Here is a 14,091-nt window from a genome sequence, read left to right on the forward strand (position 1 = left end):
CAACTGGACTCCTGCATGACCATGAGGGTGGAATCCATCTATAGATGGATATTTCCGAGTCTATCTGTGTCTATTCCAAGGATGAACTGTGTAGAAAGCATGAACTTACTTTCTCTTTCAGATGCTTCTTGACTTTCTATGGTTCTCTTAAACTTTCACGCTTTGAGTCCAACATATGTAAGAATATGTTGCTTAACCATTGGCCATCTGGAAGAAATTTTGCTGAGCTCACCTATTGGGCATTATAGAGACAGTGGTGGTGCAAATGCCCTGTGCTGCTCTTGCTCATGTTGTACTTGTTTTGTTTGGCCCTTGTTCCGCACTGTAATGGCGGGGACTGGCGTGACTCAATGGGCTCCAGGGCTGCCCGAATTCTCCGGCCTGCGATGGGCCGAAGTCCCGCCTGTTTTTTGCTTGTCCTGCCGCCGTAAATTAGAGTAGGTCCCTTATCAGCGGGACTTGGCTGCGCGGGTGGCCTCCGGGGTTCTTGGGGAGGCGCGGGGGGGATTTGGCCCCGGGAGGTGCCTCCACGGTGGCCTGGCCTGCGATCGGGGCTCACCGATCCGCCGGCGTGCCAGTGCCGTGGGGGCACTCTATTGTTCCGCACCGGCGGCTGCAGCAGTCCGCCATTGCCGGTGTGGAAACAAAGCCCTCTGCACATGCGCGGAGATGACGCCAGCACACGTGGTGCTCCCGCGCATGCGCCAACTCGCACCGGCCGGCGGAGGCCCTTTGGTGCTGGCTGGCGTGGCACCAAGCCCCTTTCCCGCCGGCCGGCAGGGCGCAAACCACTCCGGGGCGGGCCTAGCCCCTGAAGGTGCGAAGGATTCGGCACCTTTGGGGCGGCCTGACGCCGGAGTGGTTCATGCCGCTCTGTCCCGCCGATTACTGCAGCATCCCGCCCCATAACACACAGCAAAAGCATTTCATACTTTTTTAGGCAAAAACACACAAGTATCATTGTAACATCACTGAATCTTGTATTAAAAGTAGGTTTATGGTTTGGATTAGATTGATTGTGAGATACATGCATCATAAGAGTTTATGTGAGTATTTTCATAGCTGCTTCTCATCTTATATTTTCAGGAAGGTTTTTGGAAAGTGGGCAAGAAAAGGTCCATGCCATCAAGTGTAAAGCTTCAGCGAGCGAAAGCATGGAGGAACAAGTGAACATCGATAAAAAGTGCACATTTTCTGAATTATTGTAATATTTCACTAATTATTATACAACTAAAAATATTTTCTTTGTTTCCGAGCAAACATATTCAATGTTGTAAGAACAGCTGCGGAAGGTAATTAACTTAAAGGTTTACAACCAGTTTAGGTCGGAGTCAAATGTGTTTGTCACAAAGACTCTGTAAAAGGGCATTACTGAGCTGTTCATCAACAGGAGAAAATGTCATCTCTTTTTTCAAGGATAGTGTTGAAACGAAGGAGTGAATTTTACAGCCCGTCCCATTCAGCATATTGGAATGTCGGGGGGTTGCTGGTGAGAACACGTGGGTGGGGGTTACATAAAATAAAACACGTTGCCAGCTCTCCATTATTCTGCCCACCACCAGGCTGTCCCCCAAAGTATGGGATGGGGAGGGTTGGGGGAGGTAAGGCATCAGGCAGCATGTCTGCCCTTCGGTCTGTTGAGGCCCTTAAGTGGACAATTAACTGCCACCAACCTCATTCTGCCTCCAATGCAGTTTTAAAATTGTCTGGGGAAGACGCAGGCATGACGAATAACTGGCAGCTTCCACTGCCTGGGCTGCTGGCGGCAGGAAGAGAGGGGGCCTCCTTTCAGTGGGGGAGGGTGCCCCCTGTGTCCATCATGGGCACAAACCCCCCAAAATGTTATTCCCCTCTTGGTCTCTTGCCTGCCTTATACTTAAACCAATTTGTACAATTGCATTTAAGTGATGAGTTAGAAGGAGAAAAGAAAGAAAAAGAAAGGGGCAGCAGGGCAGCATGGTGGTTAGCATAAATGCTTCACAGCTCCAGGGTCCCAGGTTCGATTCCCGGCTGGGTCACTGTCTGTGTGGAGTCTGCACGTCCTCCCCCTGTGTGCGTGGGTTTCCTACGGGTGCTCCGGTTTCCTCCCACAGTCCAAAGATGTGCGGGTTAGGTGGATTGGCCATGCTAAATTGCCCGTAGTGTCCTAATAAAAGTAAGGTTAAAGGGGGGGGGGGGGGGGTTTGGTTACGGGTATAGGGTGGATACGTGGGTTGAGTAGGGTGATCATGGCTCGGCACAACATTGAGGGCCGAAGGGCCTGTTCTGTGCTGTACTGTTCTACTGTTCTAAAAGAAAGCCTTGCCTTTATAGGGCCTATTTCACTGTCTTAGGACATCCCAAAGTGCTCTACACCCAATAAAATGTATGTAGTTACTGCTATAATGTAGGAGACATGGCAACCAATTTGAGTGCAGCAGGGTCCCACAAACAGCAATATGATACGTTACTACATACTGATTCAATCCATTTTGGTTGAGGGGCACTGGTGAAAATTCCCCTACTTTTCTTCAAAATACAGCCGTGTTACTTTTTATGCCTATCTGAGAGGGCTTCAATTTAATGCCCAATCCCAAAGGCGGCGAGCATTCCTTCAGCACTGCAGTGGCGTGTCAGCTTGAATGTGCTTGGGTCTTTTAAGCAGGATATGAACCTTCAACCATTCGGACGCAGAAATGACTGAGCCACGACTGCGATCTCATTTTGGGATAGAGGATCGCACCTCTGAATCAGGGCAGGGTGAGTTCCCAATCTCAGCTGCACTGTCACGAGTGCACAATACCAAATGAAGGCCCAACAAAGAAGGAGGAACAAATCGAGGAGAAACATGCCGGGATTGCTGTCTAAGATTTTCCAGCAAGATGCTTCTGAGTGTCATTGGTGGAGGGAGAGAACAAGTTCCCTGTCACTTTCAGCCACAGATGTTGGAGGGATAGAAATGGCAAGAAAGACATAAAGGGAGAAACATAGTAACCTGAAAGGATTCACTGGTTGTGAAGCCCAAATAAATAATGTACCGGGTATTAATTTTATATTAAATTCCACGGTTTACAATGAAATTGTCTGCAATTTAGTATGTGTTGTGCTGAGATAGGCAATTACGGCATTTTACTGGAGTCTTGTGTAATGAGGGCAGTAAATTATTCCCAGATGTGAAAACCCCTAGAAGATTTACTGCAAGTTGCTTCAAACGTGGGCTCCAAGGAAAGTGGTGCAAACTCTGGAACAGGTCACGAACCTGGTCAATTTGAGGTCGCGACCTGACACATGAACATCTTGCTGTTGACAAAACATCTGTTTTGCCAGGCGTTGCTTCGCCCAGAGGCTGGAGCTCAGTGCTGCAAGTCTGGGTCCTGCCCTCATGTTTCATGCTCTGTGCAGAAACCCTTACTTGCAACGTGACTTCTTAATCAGAAAATGAAAACAGGGAGCGGGGGTCTGGAGGGTTGGTGTGGGTGAGAGTGGTAATGGGGACCTGAAATGGAGGGATTCAGGTTTTGGGGATGGGAATGTGCAGGATCTATGCTGTCTGAACTTTTAGGCCCACCTGTTGTTGAATTAAATGGCGATTATAACACAGAAACAAACTACTAGACCCAAGCAGTTCCTGTGACTGTTTATTAATTGATTAATAAGGGGAATCAGGGGTTAAGGGGAAAAGGCAGGAGAATGGGGATGAGAAGCATATCAGCCATGATTGAATGGCGGAGCAGACTCGATGGGCCGAGTAGCCTAATTCTGCTCCTACGTCTTATGATCTTATTTTCACACGAACAGTAGCCCAAATCTCCTGTGCCCACCTTGTTCCCATTCCTATTTCCTCAAAGCACCTATCTAACAAAGCTTTAGGATTGCCTGCTTGTTTACTGAAACCTTGTACCGTAAATTTAAATCTTGTATCTGTGTGCAGTTGCTCTCAGCCCCTTCAATTACTGAAACAGTAAATGTTTGCGGCTATTCTGTCCTGTCCCTTCACAATTGTAAATGCTTCTATCGAATAAACCCTTTAATCTTGTCTGTTAAAACAAAAAAGACACTATTCTTTCAAGTCAATAAGATTCTAAATCAATGAAAGGTCAAGTGGCAATGGGTCAGAGTCCATGACGATATAAGTAAGTGGAACGATTGAAGATCTCCAGAAATGATTTGTGCTCAATCTATGGGTGACATTTCTATCTTGCTGTGCTTTAATAAATGACAGCAATGTACATTTAGGAGGAGATTACTAATTCTCTCTCCCCTCCCTTCCCCCATCAGTTCTCCTGGCCAATGCTGAGCTGTGGGCTATTCAAACAGTGATGTAATGTGTTGTTATCACAACATTGTCACGATGAATTCTCTCCAGTGTTACACTAAATCTTTTATGAACAATTGAACCTGGACTAATAAACCAACAGCAATTTGCCAGTCTCATTCCAGGCTTGACCAATTTTAAACACACTCTCAGCGGATGTACACTGCTTACCAGATGTTCCAGTGATAATGCACTGGTTACCGTTACCATATTCTGTGATGTGAAGAAGGACACCTGATCCAAACTGCAGAGAGCACTATATGTTATAGTAGGATTGCCCTGGTATCTCAAAGCATTAAAGATTATGGAGCCACCACTTAAAGCCGCAATGAACATAAACAAGGGACTGTTAGGGAAAGATCAGCTAGTCCATCAGGTTTGCTCCACACTCAGGATTATAACTGGATACTTGCTATTTCTACTGCCTCCTTTCCCCAATCTCCTGTGCACCCTATCTCCTCAACCCTGTTGTCTTGTAACCTCTGAGGGGAGGCATACAAATAACAGGGAATGAAAGGCGAGAGGAAGGGCAGATAAATAATAAAAATACACTTAAGTACTTGGAAAACAAATCACTAAGTTAGAAAAATAGGAATAAACATGAACTGCAATTTTATTTGCAGTTATCTCAGTCACAGCTTAATATGAGCATCAGAACCATCATATGATCCTTTGGTAACAGTACCATTGTGAAGATGCCTTCACTCCCAAGATATTTACTGACAGCATACTGTAGATCAGAGCCTTCCCTCTTTGCAGTGACTTCCCCCCTGTCACCAACTCAACCCACAACTTGGTCTGGATCTTTCTCAAGGATTGGAGGAGGTTTTGGTGTTGTACACATTAGGGTTCTGAACTGGGATAGAGAACTATTTGGGCACAAGTCTTATACACCACAAGCTTAACATGCAGCAGGACCTCACTGTTATTGAAGAGAGATGTGAAAATCCAAAGTACACTTTTGATCTTCCAGGCTGAGTTTCAAAGTAGAATGTCCAAACTAAAGTTGGCTTTCACCAGGATCCTGGCAGCCCGTGTGTATCTTCTGAACATTACTTTCAAAATCCCCTTCCGAGATGTACTGTGGGAAACTGACCTAAGTCCCACTTCATAGAATTTCATCATAGAATCCGGACAGTGCAGAAGGAGGACATTTGGCCCATCGAGTCTGCACCGACCCTCTGAAAGAGGACCCTATCATGGCCTACTGCCCTGCATTATCCCCGTAACTCCACACATTGATCAGAGCCAATCCTCCTAACCTGCATATTTTTGAATCTATTGCGCTTACTGGTACTAAGGTGGTAGGGGTTGAGGACTTGGAAGGTGCTGTCGAAGGAGTCTTGGTGAATTGCTGCAGTGCACCTTGTAGATGGTACATTCTCTGCCATTGTGTGCCAGTGTTGGAACGAGTTAATGTTTAAGTTTGTGGTTGAGGTGCTAATCAAGCAGACAACTTTGGCCTGACATTATTGAGCTTCTTTAGTGTTGTTGTAGCTGCACCCATCCAGCCAAGTAGGGAGTATTCCATCACACTCCTGACTTGTTCCTTTTAGATGATGGACAAAGTTTTGGGAGTCAGGAGATGAGTTACTCACTGAAGTATTTCCAGCCTTTGATTTGCTCTTGTGGCCATAGTACTTGTATGGCTTGTCCCAGCTTGTAAAGTGGAATTTGGTGTGATATTAAAAAGGTCACTCAATGCAGTTGGTATCATTCTCACTGAAAAGTCAGAAGATTGTGGATTCAAGTCCCATTCTGGAGGCTTGACCACCTAATCCAGGCTAACAATTTAGTGCAATACTGAGGGGACGTTGTACTGTCTTAAGTATCTACCTTTGCATGAGATGTGTTAAACCAAGGCCTTATCTACTTTCTGAGACAAATGTAAAATAGTGGGAAAGTGGAAGCTCCAGTGCAGGGTTTTTTAAATTCAGGGTGGCGGCCTGTGGGTGGGTCACGGGCAGGTGTTGGGAGGATCACGGAGTGATCAGTTGTGGCGTTCCCGATTGCTGGAAGATAACCCCAATGGCCACCACCAGCTTTTAAGAATGCCGGCCACGGGCAGTCCCCGATTGGTTGTGGCGTTTGAGGGGGCGGGGCGGCGTGAGGCTGTTCTGTGTGCTGGTCACTGCGTGCGCGTGGAGGGTGGGTCAGGGTCTGACGGGCATTTACGTGGGCTTGGGATGCTAACGGTGGTGGCCCAGCTCGGAGCTCCAATCGGCTGCTCGTCCTCTGCGCGCTGCTCAACTCATTCCCCACCACCGATCGGCAGTATGCGACCTGCGGCTCTGTGGTCAAGCTGTTCAACGGACGGCACAACATCCGTTTGCACTCCCATGACATGAAGTACTGGATGGTAAGTGGTTAGCTGGCTGTGACTGGGGTTGATGAAGCTACTGGACAGTAAGATGGAAGCCAGGCCAGGTTTGATGGCGAAGAATATCAATACGGCTGACACATGTTAACACTGGACGTAACCTACACAGTCATCACTTTGTATCGCCACTCTCTGAAAACCAGGAAGTTAGTACTTTTGGTGAGAATGGAGAAAGAGGTGACTTGGATATTTGGATACTACAATGCAGTGAAACTAGAAAGAAATATTGCGACATTGTGCGTGTTTGATAAGTTACTTCAACTTTTTTAAAAATTTGTTAATGGGACGTGGGCGTCGCAAGGCTGTGCCAGCATTTATTGCACATTCCTAATTGCCCTTGAGATCGTAGTTAAGAGTCAACAACATTGCTGTGGCTCTGGAGTCACATAAAGGCCCGACCAGTTTAGGGTGGTAGATTTCCTTCCCAAAAGGACATTAGTGAACCAGGTGGTTTTTTACGACAATCAATAATGGTTTCATGCTTGTTTTTTAATTCCAGATATTTTATTGCGTTTAAATTCCATCACCTGCATTGGTGGGATTCGACCTCTCGTCTCGTCTAAAGTCGCAGTTTGTAAAGTAAAAACAAGATTGCAATTTTTTCTATACTTGTTTGAATTTCTAAAGAAATGGGATTATATTTAAAACAAAGTTTGTGTGTAAATGTAAGTTTGCACATGTTCAACTGAAACTATTTTGATTTTCAGTAATAAAAAGTCATAAACTTGGAAAAACCAGGTATTGGAAATAAAGTTTCAAAGTAAAAAAAAAAGAAGGCCGGCCGTGACAATGGACAGACGATGGAGTATCTCCGCCAGAGGCAGCAGCAGAGAGAAGGTCATGCGCCCAGTACATACACTGATGCCAAGTGTCCTCTACGTCCATGATTTGGGCGCAAAACCATGGAGGAGATATTCCTCCATTTTGTAGCTACCAGCAAGCAAGGAATAGGCCGATGTGAAGAACTGAAATGGATTATTTTGTAATAAGGAAGGGAGGGCCAGAGTCACAAACAGACCAGGATCTCACAACTGAATCTGCTGCAGAGAGCCTCTCAGGAGATTCAATGGCAGGACAAAGCAGTGCTGGTGTGAGTTGTATACAGAGCCCCAGAGCCTCTGGTAAACAACTCATTAAGAAACTGAAATCGGGAACAAAGCTGTATAAAGATGATTCCTTTAATTGTGCCAATGCAAATCAGGATGCAAAGCCCATGTGTGTTATATGCAGGGAAGTACAGGCAAATGAAAGTTTAAAACCCTCAAATCTTCAAAGGCATTTGAAGACTAAGTATGGCGAGTTGAAGTACAAACCTCTTGATTTTTTTCAAAGGATGCAGTGAGAACTTAAATAGTCAGCTGAAGTCCTTAGCAGAAATGTAACATTGAATGACGAAGCAAGTGAGATTGCGAGGACCAAGCTGGCTCACCTGCTGTATTAAAGGTAAGCAATAATGGTGTGTCGCAAAGGTCGGCCGGCGTGGGTTGCTAAGGAAGGCCGGCATGGGTCCCGAAGTTCCGTCGGCTGGTAAAATGGGTCCCAGAGAAAAAAGTTTGAAAAATACTGCTCCAATGGAAGGGGTGTTCTCCCAATTTCCTAGGTAAAATATATCTCTCAACCAAAATGTTCCCAATGTGTTACCGACAGAACAGTGCCTACTTTTCAAAAGTATTTAATTTGAGACATCATGAGAACCATGAAAATTGCTGTATTAATGCCTTAGTCCTTACTGCTGGACCTGGTTCTTCTTTTGTAAAACATTGATTGTCAGAAAACCCTTACATACTAAAGGAGCTGCTTGTTTTTCTGTTCTCTTTCAGCAGATGCCTGACACTTGTTGCATATGGTTCCATGGGTACTGGCAACCCTCTCATACCTCACCCAAGTGGCACCCTTTATGCTTGAGCTTCAAGAATGCTAGTAGGCTATTTATTAATGGTGCCATTACAGTTGAGCTTGATCCAGTCCGCAGCTGATATATCGACACCAACACTCATCCAGTAGGGGTCACTGGATAGCAATCATCAGCAGGTCTCTTGACTGTTGCTTTCCTTTCTTGAGCCCTGAACATGGAGGCTAGTTATAGCAGCCCAACTGCTGCTTTGCTGAGATCACTTCTGTCAGGACAGGTAAGGGATCAAACCTTGGTGGAGTATGCTTGGCTGGGCAATATTACCGTGTTTTATCTTGTATCAGCAAATCCTTAAATGTTTGCCTTATTTGAACCGTATGTTTGTATGAGTGTGTATGCATGTATGTAGGTATGTGCATGTAGGTACGTGTGCATATTCATACGTATGTGAACATGCCATGGATCTGTGTGCTTGTATATTTGAATGTGAATATATTTGTATGTTTTTATGAATGCATCTGTGTGTAAGTATGTTTATGTTTTGCTGCATATATATGCATGTATGTGGATAAACATATATATTTTTAGAAATTTAGAGTAGCCAAATCATTTTTTCTAATTAAGGGGCAATTTAGCATGGCCAACCACCTTTCCTGCACATCTTTTGGGTTGTGTGGGCGAAACTCACACAAACACAGGGAGAATATGCAAACTCCACACGGACAGTGACCCAGAGCTGGGATCGAACCTGGGACCTCGGTGCTGTGAGGCAGCAGTGCTAACCACTACAATTCCATGCTGCCCTGTGGATAAACATATATAAGCATAAATACATTTTAAAAAAAATTTAGAGTACCCAATTCTTTTTTTTTCAATAAAGGGCCAATTTAGCGCGGCCAATCCACCTACCTGCATATCTTTGGGTTGTGGGGATGAGACCCATGCAGACACGGGAAAATGTGCAAACTCCACACGGACAGTGACCTGGGGCTGGGATCGAACCCGGGCCCTCGCTGCCATGAGCCAGCAGTGCTAACCATTGCACCACCGTGTCACCCCAAGCATAAATACATAAGTGCATGTGCCTCTGTAAGTGCACTTGTGTGAATGTCCATATATGTTGTGTCTGTGTGCTTGTGTATTTGTATGTATGTTTGTGTGCATCTCCATGCATGCTTGTGTGTATGTATGTGGGTTTGCGTGTTTCCACAGCTCTGTATGTGTGAGTATATACACATCCCTGAATGTGCATACGCCTGTGTTTCTATGTGTATGTGTGTGTATATGAATCACTGTGTGTCTGTTTATGTCTGTGTGTATACGCCTTTATTTCTGTGTCAGTACGCGCTTCCGTGTGATTTGCCCTGAGCCGGCCACATGGACCGCCAGCCCACTCCCTTAAAGAGGATGCGCTACCACATATATATTTACCTGTGTGTATATCTGTATCTGTATGTTTGTCTGTGTATGCGTGCAGATCTGTATTCCTGGATGATTTCAGGTGATGACATGTAGGTGGAGGTCGCACGTTGGGTGGCTCCTGCTGGAGCTTTTGTTTTTTGCCCCTTTTCACCCAGTTTTGGGGGGAAATTCCATATGGACAGTCTCCAGTAAAGTTGTGGTAATTAGAGGATGTCGAAAACCTAACGGAAGAATACGGGACGAAAAGGAACGAGAGCTAGCCCGCCAGAGATCTCGGGTTCAGTGAGGAGTGCTGTGGAAGAAAGATGACAGGGGTAAGCACACCTGGTGGGGCTACACCCATTACTATAGACACGCTGGCCAGGGTGATGACGGTGGAGTTTGAGCGCCAGTTTGCCAAGCATTTACAGGCATCATAGTATGGTGTCCAGCGGATTTTCAAGTAACTTCATCGCAGTGTTAATGTAAGCCTACTTGTGACTGAATAAAGATTATTATTATTATTATTATTAATACGTTATTTTGAGCAGCGTGAAAAGGAGATGATGGGAATGCTCAAGAAGTTGGTGAACAATAAAGGAGGTTCTTGGAAAGACGTTGGCGGCAGTTGGGGAGCAGGGAGAGGTTTTGAAGGGGATGGAGGATTTAGATACAGTGTTGCATCCAACGATGGATCGGTCTAAGCCCTGCTCGTTGACCCCTTCAGAGGGGCATAGGTGTTGGTAGTGTTTATGAAGGAGATGGGGGGGGGGGGGGGGGGGGGGGGGGGGGGCGGACCCGTGGCGGTTCTTGCATCCACAGGGTATAGAGTATTCCTTTTTTTTGTCAGCGCATAATGTATATTTGAGGACTGATTTCTTTATTATGGGGAGGTCATTGTTGTTAGGGGTGAGGAAAGTGGAATGCTCGATAATTGTCATTTCAGCTCATGCTCCACATTTGGTGGATGTGGTCTTGGAGAAGGGGTCGGCACAGAGGCCGGGATGAAGGATGGATGTGGGGCTGCTTGCGGAACCTAGTTTTTGTGTGAGAATGGCAAAGGTGATTGACAGTTATGTGGAGTTTAATAAGAATAGGGAGGTCTCACCTTCAGTGGTTTGGGAGGCGCTGAAGACAGTGGTAAGGGGCAAGATCATCTCGTTTAAGGCTCAAGTGGATAGAGAGGCAATAGGGGAGCGACTGGCGGATAAAATCTTGGGAGTTGATGGGAAGCATGCGGAGGATCCCACTCTGGAGCTGTTGGTCAGTCGAAAGGATTGCGGGCGCAGTTTGACCTTTTGTCTGCAGGGAAAGCGATAAGCCACTTGAGACAGGCAAAGGGTGTGATGCACGGGTATGGGGAGAAGGCCAGTCGTCTTCTGGTGGGACAGCTCCGCCGGCAGGCAGCCTAGCCAGAGATTGTTCAGGTCGGGGATGGTGGAAAGGTGCAGGTGGTGGTGCCGGAGCAGGTGAACAGGACATTTGAGGAGTTTTATATGAGATTGTATAGATCGGAGCCTCCGGGGGATGAGTCAGATATGAATGAGTTTTTGGAGGGGCTAGGGTGTCCTAACGTAGGAAAAGAGGAGAAGGCAGGGGATGGAGGAGGTTCGGATGGCGATAGGGAAGATGCAGATGGGTAAAGCACCGGGCCGGATGGGTTCCCGGTGAAATTCTATATGAAGTTTTTGGATAGGCCGGCACCATTGTTGATGGAGATGTTTGAGGACACAGTGGCTAAGGGGAAGCTCCCAGAGATGATGGGACAGACATCTATTTCACTGTTGTTAAAAAAGGATAAGGACCCAATGGAATGTGGGTCGTTTCGGCCAATATCTCTGTTAAAAGTGGATGCCAAGATTCTTGCCAAAGTATTGGCGCTGAGGTTGGAGGAATGCCTTCCCCAGATGATTGGGTAGGATGAGACAGGGTATGGAAAGGGTAGGCAGTTGTCCTCAAAGGTGTTGCAATTGTTAAATTTGGTGCTATCCCCATCAGAAGGAAGGGAGCAGGAGGTGGCGGTAGCACTGGGTGCGAAGAAAGCATTTGATCGAGTAGAGTGGAGTTATTTGTTTGCGGTTTTGGAGCGGTTTGGGATTGGGCCTACGTTTGTGGCGTGGATCAAATTGTTGTATAAGGAGCCGAAGACGAATGTTCATACAAATGAGCTGAACTCGGGATATGGTTGGTTACCGTCAGCTGCTCGGGGGAGGAGGGGTAGGAATGGGGGGGGGAGGGATATTCTTTGAGTTATTGGGGTGTTGGTTGATAAAGTGGGGGCGGGGGGTGGTTGTTGTTCTTGTTGGTTTTTTTTGTTTTATGTATAAAATGTTATAAAGTGAATAAAAATATTTTTTTTAATCTGTATTTCTGTGTATGTATAGGTTCATTCCATGTGGGTTCATATCTGTATTTCTGTGTACACGTAACTTGATTCTGAGGTGTACAGGTTGTATGTATAGGTTGATTCTATGTGGCTTTATATTTGTATTTCTGGTCATGTATAGGTTGTCTGCTGCATATGCTGATTATTTTTTTTAAAATTAAAAATAAATTTAGAGTATCCAATTTATTTTTTCCAATTAAGGTGCAATTTAGCGTGGCCAATTCACCTACCCGCTCATCTTTGGATTGTGGGGACAAAACCCACACAAACACGGGGTGAATGCACAAACTCCACACGGACAGTGACCCAGATCTTCAGACCGAGGCACCGTAAGGCAGCAGTGCTAACCACTGTGCCACCATGCTGCCGCTACCTATGCTGATTATTTTAAAATTGATCACAAACTCAGTGATTGTGAAACATTCCCAACTTCCTTCCCACAAACATCTTGATTATAGAGAGTGAGGGAAAGGATCAAGGATTTCAGTTCTCTCCAGACCCTGTCCATTACACAATGTATGTCTGTGCGTATATGTACATCTATGTGTAATTATGACCAGAACTTTCTGGCCCTTCATACCGGCAGGATTTTGCGGTCCCACCGATGGTGTTCTCCCTCCATGGGTCTTCCGGATGGCGAGGGGTGTATTCAATAGGAAACCCTGTTGACGTTGGCGGGACTAGAAGGTCACACTGCCCACCAATGGCGGGCTGCCTCTGCTGTGCAGAAAATCCTGCCCTCTGTTTACATGTGTATGTGTGTTTCTCTGTTTGTGTGTGTCCCTACATGCGAGTCTGTATGTATATCTGTGTCTGTGATTCAGACTAACATTAGCGTCCTTGGCCAAGAGCACCAGCATTGAGGTCATGATAATCCAAAACGAACCCCGCTGGGCCAGCCATATGTTTAGAATGCCAAAGGCCCAACTGCCAAAGCAAATCTTCTTCATCCAGCTCATGGAAGGCTCTCGATCATGAGGAGGACAAAGGAAATGCTTCAAAGACACCCTGAAGGCTTACCTTAAGAAATGCAACTTGGGTATCAGTGCCTGGGCGATCCTTGCTCAGAAGGGACCTACTTGGAAGAACATCCTGATTGAATGGTCACAATTCTTCGTGGACACCCAATGGAAAGAGGAGGTCCAAAAAGGGACCTGAGAAAGCAACGCCAGCGATCTAGAGCCCAAGGATTAACCTCAACTCCTCAAAACACCTGCCAAGTGTGCAGTTGGAGGTGCAGCTTCGGGATCGGGCTCATCAGCCACACAAGGACCCACAGAATCTATGACCAGTGACATGGAGTGTCTTAGGTGGACAATCATATTTGTTAGCGAGTGATTGCTGAAGAAGATGTCTCTGTGGGTGAGTATGTATGTATTCCCGCACGTAAATCTGTTTTTCAGAGTATGTATGTTATGTCTGTGTGTGAGTATGTATGTATGCCTGTATGTGTTAATATGTATGTATGTATGTCCATGCTTGCATATGTTTGTGAAGAATTGCACTGCACTGTCGATAACAAGATTTAGCTGGCATACAATAAGATTGGAATAGCTTGTGCTTGTGTCTGCATCTGTATACACACAGCTCAGCCAATGGAATATTTCACAGATGAAGTTTGTTGGAATTTCTGTTCACTTTTTGTTCTTGAGTAACCTGATCTTACCCAGAATTTACAGACTCAGAAATGGCATCAATCGTAAATCTCTTGAGCCCAGACACCCATGATCAGCAAATCTTCCCTCTTTCTTTTCTCGTCTCTTCCAGTGGCAGCTGGA

General features: G+C 45.8%; 1 protein-coding gene across 1 annotated transcript in view; it reads right to left on the minus strand.

Moving 5' to 3' along the window:
• Nucleotides 1-14,091, minus strand: part of LOC119971636 (potassium voltage-gated channel subfamily KQT member 1) — an 865,896-nt gene that overhangs the window by 152,799 nt on the left and 699,006 nt on the right. The window lies entirely within an intron of this gene.

The sequence above is a fragment of the Scyliorhinus canicula genome, chromosome 9 (genome assembly GCF_902713615.1).
Source record: "Scyliorhinus canicula chromosome 9, sScyCan1.1, whole genome shotgun sequence".
NCBI classification, from domain to species: Eukaryota; Metazoa; Chordata; class Chondrichthyes; order Carcharhiniformes; family Scyliorhinidae; genus Scyliorhinus; species Scyliorhinus canicula.